Here is a 12,460-nt window from a genome sequence, read left to right on the forward strand (position 1 = left end):
ATACATCTATAAAATGTAATTCAGACTGCCTCGTCCCACTTTATGCTGTACCGCTTTGGCAAATGCTTTATCTGTGCCATTCGCCTTAATCACATCTGAGAGTAATTCTTAAAAAAACGCCTGTCGCTAATTGTTCGTCATCACAGATACTGTTTGCTATACGGCCACGACGCGCAACTGATTTCCAAAATTCATCTTTCTCCTGTGAGGATGGAACTTCCGATGCCTGGTTTATTAGAGCAGTGCTCTACCACTGGGCTAAGGAGGCGCGGCCTAGCGGTACTCTTGGATACTTCGTCCTTACGGTCGTCTGCATCATCAGACTTCAGCTGACAACACTTGATATTACCGGCTAATATTTGCAGCTATGGCGACCCATTACTGCTTGGCTACACATCTGACACGTAACCGATGTGCTCTCCAAACAACAACACTTGCATTTCAGAACATGTCTTCCACACATGTCTACAAAATCACCTTCACGTTCAAATACAGTTTCCTTGTGACTGACAGAGACGTAGGCAAAGTTTAAAGTTGCTATTTCCATTACATCTCGTTAATCAGAAAAACGGTAATTTACATCTGCAGCGGAACAAAATTCCGTTCCGCCCAGCGTGTGGCTCGAACCCACTATCCTAGGATTAAAAGTCTGACGCTCTACCGACTGAGCTAGCCGGCTACCTCGTTGAATACCTGCCGGATAGCACGTCACACAGTACTCGTTTGGGTTGGGTGGTCCCATACAGAATCTCTCCATGCTGCCTAATGTTTTCCTAACGTCACACTCGTCACGTACTTCACTTTTATGTCATAATCATTTCTGAGAGGTAAAGAAATTGCATGACAGCATGCAGAGCTAGTGGCGTCAAAATTAACACACATACTTTATGTGACTCAAAAGCCGAACGAGTTACTTTCCGACGTTGTTTTAGATGTGCAAGTGCCAGTCAAAACTCGCGGTGTCGGCACTCTGCTGACCATTTCGCTAGTTAACACCGGTCTTGTTGTGTGTGTTTCAAGCTCAAGAGCATTTCCAAGCAAAAAATGGTCAACAGCAACATTCAGACGGTTTCGTACTGCTCAATTGCTACATTAAAACGGTATGTTTCTTTTTCAGAACTGGAAAAAAACGAGCGTGACAACATTCGAACCTGTAATCATCAGATCCCAAGTCCAACGCCTTATCCATTAGGCTACATGGTCACTGACGACCAACTATGTCATGTATACGACTCATCTCGAAACGCTCACACCCCTGAGGATTTGTGTTTTCGTTCTACACAGCCGCTGCCCCTTGCTCTTTCCCACCCATTCGTTACATTCAACCTCTTACGAGACCGACCAAATATAGACTGAGAAACAAGACCACACACTTTGTGCATTCGGAATCGAAGGCAGGGCGTCCCTCGCCGCATTTGCTACGATAGCCATTTGCTACTTCTGCAGAAGCGGCGGCGGCGGCGGCGGCGGCGGCGGCGACGACGACGACGACGACAACGACGACCGCGAGAGGCTCTGAGATATGTGAGAAATACATCTATAAAATGTAATTCAGACTGCCTCGTCCCACTTTATGCTGTACCGCTTTGGCAAATGCTTTATCTGTGCCATTCGCCTTAATCACATCTGAGAGTAATTCTTAAAAAAACGCCTGTCGCTAATTGTTCGTCATCACAGATACTGTTTGCTATACGGCCACGACGCGCAACTGATTTCCAAAATTCATCTTTCTCCTGTGAGGATGGAACTTCCGATGCCTGGTTTATTAGAGCAGTGCTCTACCACTGAGCTAAGGAGGCGCGGCCTAGCGGTACTCTTGGCTACTTCGTCCTTACGGTCGTCTGCGTCATCAGACTTCAGCTGACAACACTTGATATTACCGGCTAATATTTGCAGCTATGGCGACCCATTACTGCTTGGCTACACATCTGACACGTAACCGATGTGCTCTCCAAACAACAACACTTGCATTTCAGAACATGTCTTCCACACATGTCTACAAAATCACCTTCACGTTCAAATACAGTTTCCTTGTGACTGACAGAGACGTAGGCAAAGTTTAAAGTTGCTATTTCCATTACATCTCGTTAATCAGAAAAACGGTAATTTACATCTGCAGCGGAACAAAATTCCGTTCCGCCCAGCGTGTGGCTCGAACCCACTATCCTAGGATTAAAAGTCTGACGCTCTACCGACTGAGCTAGCCGGCTACCTCGTTGAATACCTGCCGGATAGCACGTCACACAGTACTCGTTTGGGTTGGGTGGTCCCATACAGAATCTCTCCATGCTGCCTAATGTTTTCCTAACGTCACACTCGTCACGTACTTCACTTTTATGTCATAATCATTTCTGAGAGGTAAAGAAATTGCATGACAGCATGCAGAGCTAGTGGCGTCAAAATTAACACACATACTTTATGTGACTCAAAAGCCGAACGAGTTACTTTCCGACGTTGTTTTAGATGTGCAAGTGCCAGTCAAAACTCGCGGTGTCGGCACTCTGCTGACCATTTCGCTAGTTAACACCGGTCTTGTTGTGTGTGTTTCAAGCTCAAGAGCATTTCCAAGCAAAAAATGGTCAACAGCAACATTCAGACGGTTTCGTACTGCTCAATTGCTACATTAAAACGGTATGTTTCTTTTTCAGAACTGGAAAAAAACGAGCGTGACAACATTCGAACCTGTAATCATCAGATCCCAAGTCCAACGCCTTATCCATTTTTTTTTTTTTTTTTTTTTTTTTTCTTTGTTTCCCGCGTGGCAGGCGAGCATTCTACCACTTTTTTTTTATTTTTTTTTTTTTACGCCTTAACCACTTTTTTTTTTTTTTTTTTTTTTTTTTTTTTTTTTTTTTTTTTTTTTTTTTTTTTTTTTATAGGATCTTCCAGAAGGGATCCATTCTTCCACCAGAACTCAATCCATTTCTTCTAGGTGAGTGAGGCGTTAACGGCAAAAAAAATGATGACACTATCAACTATGTTAAGCAGTGTCGAACTAAAGTACCTTTTCTGGTTAGGATTAATAAATAAATAAATAAGAAATAAGTGATTAAAAAGGAATCTTCTCCTTTGTTGGTGCAAAATATAAGAAAACGAAAAGTGTTTGTTTTTTTCTCTAGTGTTGTCTTCACATCTTTCGTCTGTTATTGTCCTCTGCTGCTCCTCAATGATGTAGCGAATAGTCGGTTTCGCCTTACTTCGAAAGAAGGTTAAACATGCATTCATGTCTCGTGGTATAGTTTCGGGCGTTCTTTAAATATTACGTTCCCCGTCATGGCAAGACTGACGGGTCGAGTGTCGAATCGCATATCACACAATGGTCTTGCTTAAAAAATTGGCAAAGGTCGCCTTGTAGTTACGTTCGCGTGCGATCATGCTGTGCTGCAGGGTCAGGTATAGAACGAAATCGTCTTTGTTCTTATCGCCAGTACTAAAAATATAGTGCACTGTGTGACCTATTATCCAGTTGACAGCATTCCGCTTTGTCCTGGGAAATGGGATTGCTTCAGGGTTGAGAAAGTCAGCTGGCGTTATCGCAGATGGTGAGGTCCTCTTGATGCTCGACAGTTTCTGTCGGGCGTAACCCCATATATCTTTCGTGGTACCACAGACGAAACGGTGTTCTTCGCTGTCTATGAGATTACACGTGACACACATTGGCGAGTCCTGCAAATGAATTGCATGAAGCCTGGACTGCGTCGGGATTTTTCTATTGACGGCAGCGTACCACGTCGCCTTTACTTGCGAAGGTAAGTAGGGGCTGTGGATGTTTTGCCACGTCGCGTCCCAGTTGTAGTTTGGAAATTTTTGTTCGATAACATTCCGTGATTTAGTTGCCACAAAGGAGTTGTAGATTGCCTTAACTGTCGTCAAATTCTTTTCAGAGACTGTTGTATGGACATAACTATACTCTAAGAGAAAACTCTTGAAGTGGTAGAGCGCAGTCGGTATATGGTGCACATCAATTGGCGGTTGAAGATCAGTCGGTGCGATTTCATTCAGGACAAGAGCGGTCAGACTGGTCGGTGACTGTTTCCATAGCTTGTAAGTTTTGCAGAAATAAAGAGCTTTCGCTTTTTTGTGTACATCGGTGAGACTGAGTCCGCCATCTCGCGTTGGGAGTGTCAAGGTGTCATATCGAACTTTAAAGATCTGGCCACGACATACAAAGTGTCCAAGCGCGGACAGCATGCATTTGGCTATATCGGTGGGGATGGGCAAAACTTGAGCCACATAATTGATTTTGGCAGTGATATAAATATTGGCCAATTCAACCTTTTGAAGCTCGTCCAATTTCCTGACGCTATGTAACTTCGCACAAGCACGAATTTTGTTGAGCAATTGCTTATAATTGGCGGCAATGGTGTGGCGGATGGTGTTCCGAAAATCGACACCGAGACACGTCATCCTAGTGATCTCTTTAAGCTGGCCATGACCGATCGCGCCTATGCCTTGCCCAACGTTCATGATCCCTGATTTCGTCCAATGCAGTTTCGCACCAGATGCCTTTTCATATTGTGAGATGATCAGGAGACCCCTCTCGACCTCATTGACATTCATAGCTAGGAAGGTAACATCATCAGCGTAAGCTCGGCACACTATCTTCTGCCCGTGTATGTGGAGTCCTTGTAAACGTTCCGTCAAGGTGACTAGCAGCGGTTCGATCGCAATGGCAAACAGCGCCATCGACATAGGGCAGCCCTGCCTAACAGAACTGTTTATCGGGACGGCGCGACTTGGCTGACCGTTAACGACAAGTTTGGATGTACTATTCCGTAACAATTTCTGTATGATGCTGATGAACTGCGGAGGAAAACCCAGAGTCTGCATTATCTGGAAAAGGTAAGGATGGTTCACTCTGTCGAAAGCCTGTGCGAAATCTAAAGTTACGATAGCACATCGGATTTTGCAAGCGTCCGCAACAGAAATCACATCTCGATAGTCTGATAATGTCTGATATATAGCTCTGTCCTTTCCAACACTCGTTTGATGTGATCCAATGACGGTATGCATCACAGTTTTCATTCTCGTTGCGAGAATGCGAGCAAAAATTTTGTAGTCGCTGTTGAGCAACGTAATGGGTCGCAAAGTTGCGACGGTGTTATTGCTCGTCCGTTTCGGGAGTAAGACCACAAGTCCTTCACTGAACGGCGGAGGAATGGGCATGTCCGGTTGGAGAAGTTCGTTGCAGAGCACCGTCAGCTTTGTCTTCAGTTGTGGCCAGAAGACTTGATAAAGTTCCACCGGGAGACCGTCACATCCGGGAGATTTGTTTTTTGGACTGTGGAACACCACATCTTCCAGTTCATCTTCCGTTACATCGGTGACGAGTTCGGCTACATCCGCAGGGCGAAGCCTGTGCGTTAAGCTGCTCCGGAACTCTGCAAGGGCTTCGTCGTCGGTAGGTTTATTGGACATCAAGTCAGTGTAATAAGTTTGAACGGCGTCTCTGATATCGTGTTGCCGAGTTAGAATCGTGCCGTCTTCGGATTGTAGTTCAGTTAAGATCTTTGTCCGTGCTCGTTTAGTTTCACGTATCAGGTGATAAATGGATGGCTGTTCGCCTTTTGCCATAGTCGAAACCCGACCTCTAATTTTGTAACCTTCCATCTGTTTTCGTTTCAAAAGTAATATTTTTGCTTGCAGTCTTTTAATGCGGGGGTAGTTGTCAATCACAGTGGCATCAAGAGTATATAAGTCTCGAAGACATTGATAATAAAACTCCATCGTTCTCTTAAACCACCAGTTCTTATTCCGGGAATATTGTATCATGGATTTACGAATTTTCGGTTTAGCGCATTCGAGCCACCATTGCAATGCCGAGCCGTACGTACTGAATTTGGCTTCACTTTCATTCCACGCTCGAGTGAAGGCTTCTCTGCATTCAGGATCGTCTAAATGTGCAACATTTAGTTTCCATAGTCCTTTGCCTCGGTAGGTTTCCTGTTTCCCCAAATTCAGCGTGCAAATATAAGCCGCATGGTCGGAGAAACTGGTTGGCCAGACCTCAGTTTGTAAAATTCGCTGTCTGAGAGTGTCCGATACGTAAATGCGGTCCAATCTACTCGCTGAATGATTCGTGACGTGAGTAAAACCAGGTGTTGTACCAAACTTGTGCTCCCACGTATCGACTAAACGTAAATCCTTGACGATCTGTTCTAATTCAATCGATTTATTGAAATGCGGCGTCTGATCTTTGGCGTTAAGTACACAGTTAAAATCTCCCGCCAATATTAGGTGGTCATATTGTGTTGCAAAAAGCGGAAGTATTTCTTCCTTGAAAAAGTCCGCTCGGCGTCGCCTATTAGTTGAGCCGGATGGTGCATACAGATTTAGGAGTCTAACATTATTGATAGTCACGCCAATTCCCCTACAACTTATGAGTCGTTCTACATTCTGGACGATAATTCCTTCTTTCGTGAGAATAGCGGTGCCTAAATCGGAACCGTGTCCCGGATTGGCCGTCACATTATAACCGGGAATGTGGTTCAAAGCAATGTCGGCGACCTCCTGAAGCAAGAGGATATCAATGTCGGCGGCGTATAAGAGGTCTACGATGTTGTCGAGTTTGAGGGAACTGCGGATTTTATTTATATTTAATGTACCAATTTTATACGCCTGCTGATCAGTCATTCACGCTCTTACGAGAGTAAGAAGGAATCGGCGCCGTTTTAAAAGAAGTCAGAGTCCTCTTCTTTGTTTGCCTGCCGTGGATCCAGTAACTTATCATCATGTGCCGGTTCTACTGCCGTAGAAGGCTGTTCGGGAAATCGGGAAGTGACTGGAATATCAGTTGCATCAGCGTCCATGTGTTCGACCTCTGGTTCCGCCGCCCAGTCTATAGTGCTGGGGTTCTTGGACGCAAGAGGATGATGTTGTCGTTGTTCTTTTAAACAATGATCAACATCGTCACTGCACATGGGAGACACCTGGCCGGTAGCATCGCGAGAGGGCTCAGTTAGCGTGATTGCACGATCTTCATCCCGCAGGTGTGCAGAAGTTAGCGCCTGTTGTCGGGAGGATTCTGGTGATTTTGCACTGACTTTGTCCATGATTTGCTGCACCTTTCCCCGCAACGACGCCGCCGCCTCTTCCGCACCCTGGCGGGCGATTCTGCGTTTCTTGTTCTTCCGCGGGGATTTAGCAGGTGGACAACGCTCATCGGAATCCGAGATTTCATGGTGGGGTTGTGGGGAACGACATTCAGCAGTCACAGTCCTGACCTGCGTCTCTGAGGAGGTGGAATTTTGTTCTGTTGACAGAGTCGGGGACTGCGCTACGGAATCAACCACGTCACTCACACTCAGGTGTTGCTCTTGTCGCTCAGAAATGTCAACAAGTTGCTCGGCCGTTGGAGGAAGGGTTGGTTGGGGGCGAATGTCTACTTCGGTATCCATGGGCAGTTGGTCGGTCGGTTGGTCGCGAGCCACCGAAGCGTAAGTGGTGGACAAAATAGTCATCTCCGCGGACTTTACCGGTTCACCTGTCGGCAGCTGCACAACACGTCTTTGAATACATTCAGAACGAATATGACCTGGAGAATTGCAAGCTGCACACGTTCGTGGTTGACCATCATAAATGACGATACCTCGATAACCGCAAACGTTAATGTAAGACGGAATATGTCGTAATAAGTCCACCTTCAACTGCCTGACACCGTTCAAAACCGGATATTTGTGAGCACCGGACCATTTTTCTGCAAAATTACTGAGGACCTTCCCAAAGGGTGCAATAACAAGATTGATCGCATCTGTAGGAACTTCAAAGGGTAGCTCAAAAATTCGAATTGTTCGAATACCAAGTCCCACATGATCGACAGTAACTTCGCCAATATTTCCATCACTGTGTTTAAACTTAAGCTTACCACCGGTATTATTGACAACTCGTTCGCATAACTCAGGGTTTTTCAGCTTCAAGTACATCACACTACTCACAATTGACAAGTGAAAACCAACAGTATCTTCAAACGGAACTTGAACAACTTCCTCTAACCAATCCTCAATTTCGAAAGATTTAGGTCGAGCAAAACGTCGATCAAAGGTAAATTTCAGAGTGTCCTTTCTACTAAGTTGAGCCATTACTGCATTTTCGAACGTTGACAGAATATCTAACTACTGCGAAGCGCCGGCGAAAACGCACAGACTTACACAGCGGATGTAAACAAAGCCAGCCGCAGAGCGAAGCACAGCACGACGAACCGCTCGCCACCGCCGCTGCAGGCAGACTGTATCCATTAGGCTACATGGTCACTGACGACCAACTATGTCATGTATACGACTCATCTCGAAACGCTCACACCCCTGAGGATTTGTGTTTTCGTTCTACACAGCCGCTGCCCCTTGCTCTTTCCCACCCATTCGTTACATTCAACCTCTTACGAGACCGACCAAATATAGACTGAGAAACAAGACCACACACTTTGTGCATTCGGAATCGAAGGCAGGGCGTCCCTCGCCGCATTTGCTACGATAGCCATTTGCTACTTCTGCAGAAGCGGCGGCGGCGGCGACGACGACGACGACGACGACGACGACGACGACCGCGAGAGGCTCTGAGATATGTGAGAAATACATCTATAAAATGTAATTCAGACTGCCTCGTCCCACTTTATGCTGTACCGCTTTGGCAAATGCTTTATCTGTGCCATTCACCTTAATCACATCTGAGAGTAATTCTTAAAAAAACGCCTGTCGCTAATTGTTCGTCATCACAGATACTGTTTGCTATACGGCCACGACGCGCAACTGATTTCCAAAATTCATCTTTCTCCTGTGAGGATGGAACTTCCGATGCCTGGTTTATTAGAGCAGTGCTCTACCACTGGGCTAAGGAGGCGCGGCCTAGCGGTACTCTTGGCTACTTCGTCCTCACGGTCGTCTGCATCATCAGACTTCAGCTGACAACACTTCATATTACCGGCTAATATTTGCAGCTATGGCGACCCATTACTGCTTGGCTACACATCTGACACGTAACCGATGTGCTCTCCAAACAACAACACTTGCATTTCAGAACATGTCTTCCACACATGTCTACAAAATCACCTTCACATTCAAATACAGTTTCCTTGTGAGTGACAGAGACGTAGGCAAAGTTTAAAGTTGCTATTTCCATTGCATCTCGTTAATCAGAAAAACGGTAATTTACATCTGCAGCGGAACAAAATTCCGTTCCGCCCAGCGTGTGGCTCGAACCCACTATCCTAGGATTAAGAGTCTGACGCTCTACCGACTGAGCTAGCCGGCTACCTCGTTGAATACCTGCCGGATAGCACGTCACACAGTACTCGTTTGGGTTGGGTGGTCCCGTACAGAATCTCTCCATGCTGCCTAATGTTTTCCTAACGTCACACTCGTCACGTACTTCACTTTTATGTCATAATCATTTCTGAGAGGTAAAGAAATTGCATGACAGCATGCAGAGCTAGTGGCGTCAAAATTAACACACATACTTTATGTGACTCAAAAGCCGAACGAGTTACTTTCCGACGTTGTTTTAGATGTGCAAGTGCCAGTCAAAACTCGCGGTGTCGGCACTCTGCTGACCATTTCGCTAGTTAACACCGGTCTTGTTGTGTGTGTTTCAAGCTCAAGAGCATTTCCAAACAAAAAATGGTCAACAGCAACATTCAGACGGTTTCGTACTGCTCAATTGCTACATTAAAACGGTATGTTTCTTTTTCAGAACTGGAAAAAAAACGAGCGTGACAACATTCGAACCTGTAATCATCAGATCCCAAGTCCAACGCCTTATCCATTAGGCTACATGGTCACTGACGACCAACTATGTCATGTATACGACTCATCTCGAAACGCTCACACCCCTGAGGATTTGTGTTTTCGTTCTACACAGCCGCTGCCCCTTGCTCTTTCCCACCCATTCGTTACATTCAACCTCTTGCGAGACCGACCAAATATAGACTGAGAAACAAGACCACACACTTTGTGCATTCGGAATCGAAGGCAGGGCGTCCCTCGCCGCATTTGCTACGATAGCCATTTGCTACTTCTGCAGAAGCGGCGGCGGCGGCGGCGGCGGCGGCGGCGGCGACGACGACGACGACGACGACGACGACCGCGAGAGGCTCTGAGATATGTGAGAAATACATCTATAAAATGTAATTCAGACTGCCTCGTCCCACTTTATGCTGTACCGCTTTGGCAAATGCTTTATCTGTGCCATTCGCCTTAATCACATCTGAGAGTAATTCTTAAAAAAACGCCTGTCGCTAATTGTTCGTCATCACAGATACTGTTTGCTATACGGCCACGACGCGCAACTGATTTCCAAAATTCATCTTTCTCCTGTGAGGATGGAACTTCCGATGCCTGGTTTATTAGAGCAGTGCTCTACCACTGGGCTAAGGAGGCGCGGCCTAGCGGCACTCTTGGCTACTTCGTCCTTACGGTCGTCTGCATCATCAGACTTCAGCTGACAACACTTCATATTACCGGCTAATATTTGCAGCTATGGCGACCCATTACTGCTTGGCTACACATCTGACACGTAACCGATGTGCTCTCCAAACAACAACACTTGCATTTCAGAACATGTCTTCCACACATGTCTACAAAATCACCTTCACATTCAAATACAGTTTCCTTGTCAGTGACAGAGACGTAGGCAAAGTTTAAAGTTGCTATTTCCATTACATCTCGTTAATCAGAAAAACGGTAATTTACATCTGCAGCGGAACAAAATTCCGTTCCGCCCAGCGTGTGGCTCGAACCCACTATCCTAGGATTAAGAGTCTGACGCTCTACCGACTGAGCTAGCCGGCTACCTCGTTGAATACCTGCCGGATAGCACGTCACACAGTACTCGTTTGGGTTGGGTGGTCCCATACAGAATCTCTCCATGCTGCCTAATGTTTTCCTAACGTCACACTCGTCACGTACTTCACTTTTATGTCATAATCATTTCTGAGAGGTAAAGAAATTGCATGACAGCATGCAGAGCTAGTGGCGTCAAAATTAACACACATACTTTATGTGACTCAAAAGCCGAACGAGTTACTTTCCGACGTTGTTTTAGATGTGCAAGTGCCAGTCAAAACTCGCGGTGTCGGCACTCTGCTGACCATTTCGCTAGTTAACACCGGTCTTGTTGTGTGTGTTTCAAGCTCAAGAGCATTTCCAAGCAAAAAATGGTCAACAGCAACATTCAGACGGTTTCGTACTGCTCAATTGCTACATTAAAACGGTATGTTTCTTTTTCAGAACTGGAAAAAAACGAGCGTGACAACATTCGAACCTGTAATCATCAGATCCGAAGTCCAACGCCTAATCCATTAGGCCACATGGTCACTGACGACCAACTATGTCATGTATACGACTCATCTCGAAACGCTCACACCCCTGAGGATTTGTGTTTTCGTTCTACACAGCCGCTGCCCCTTGCTCTTTCCCACCCATTCGTTACATTCAACCTCTTACGAGACCGACCAAATATAGACTGAGAAACAAGACCACACACTTTGTGCATTCGGAATCGAAGGCAGGGCGTCCCTCGCCGCATTTGCTACGATAGCCATTTGCTACTTCTGCAGAAGCGGCGGCGGCGACGTCGACGACGACGACGACGACGACGACGACGACGACGACGACGTCGACGACGACCGCGAGAGGCTCTGAGATATGTGAGAAATACATCTATAAAATGTAATTCAGACTGCCTCGTCCCACTTTATGCTGTACCGCTTTGGCAAATGCTTTATCTGTGCCATTCGCCTTAATCACATCTGAGAGTAATTCTTAAAAAAACGCCTGTCGCTAATTGTTCGTCATCACAGATACTGTTTGCTATACGGCCACGACGCGCAACTGATTTCCAAAATTCATCTTTCTCCTGTGAGGATGGAACTTCCGATGCCTGGTTTATTAGAGCAGTGCTCTACCACTGAGCTAAGGAGGCGCGGCCAGCGGTACTCTTGGATACTTCGTCTTTACGGTCGTCTGCATCATCAGACTTCAGCTGACAACACTTCATATTACCGGCTAATATTTGCAGCTATGGCGACCCATTACTGCTTGGCTACACATCTGACACGTAACCGATGTGCTCTCCAAACAACAACACTTGCATTTCAGAACATGTCTTCCACACATGTCTACAAAATCACCTTCACATTCAAATACAGTTTCCTTGTGACTGACAGAGACGTAGGCAAAGTTTAAAGTTGCTATTTCCATTACATCTCGTTAATCAGAAAAACGGTAATTTACATCTGTAGCGGAACAAAATTCCGTTCCGCCCAGCGTGTGGCACGAACCCACCATCCTAGGATTAAGAGTCTGACGCTCTACCGACTGAGCTAGCCGGCTACCTCGTTGAATACCTGCCGGATAGCACGTCACACAGTACTCGTTTGGGTTGGGTGGTCCCATACAGAATCTCTCCACGCTGCCTAATGTTTTCCTAACGTCACACTCGTCACGTACTTCACTTTTATGTCATAATC

Source organism: Schistocerca gregaria, unplaced genomic scaffold, assembly GCF_023897955.1.
Source record: "Schistocerca gregaria isolate iqSchGreg1 unplaced genomic scaffold, iqSchGreg1.2 ptg000178l, whole genome shotgun sequence".
NCBI lineage: Eukaryota > Metazoa > Arthropoda > Insecta > Orthoptera > Acrididae > Schistocerca > Schistocerca gregaria.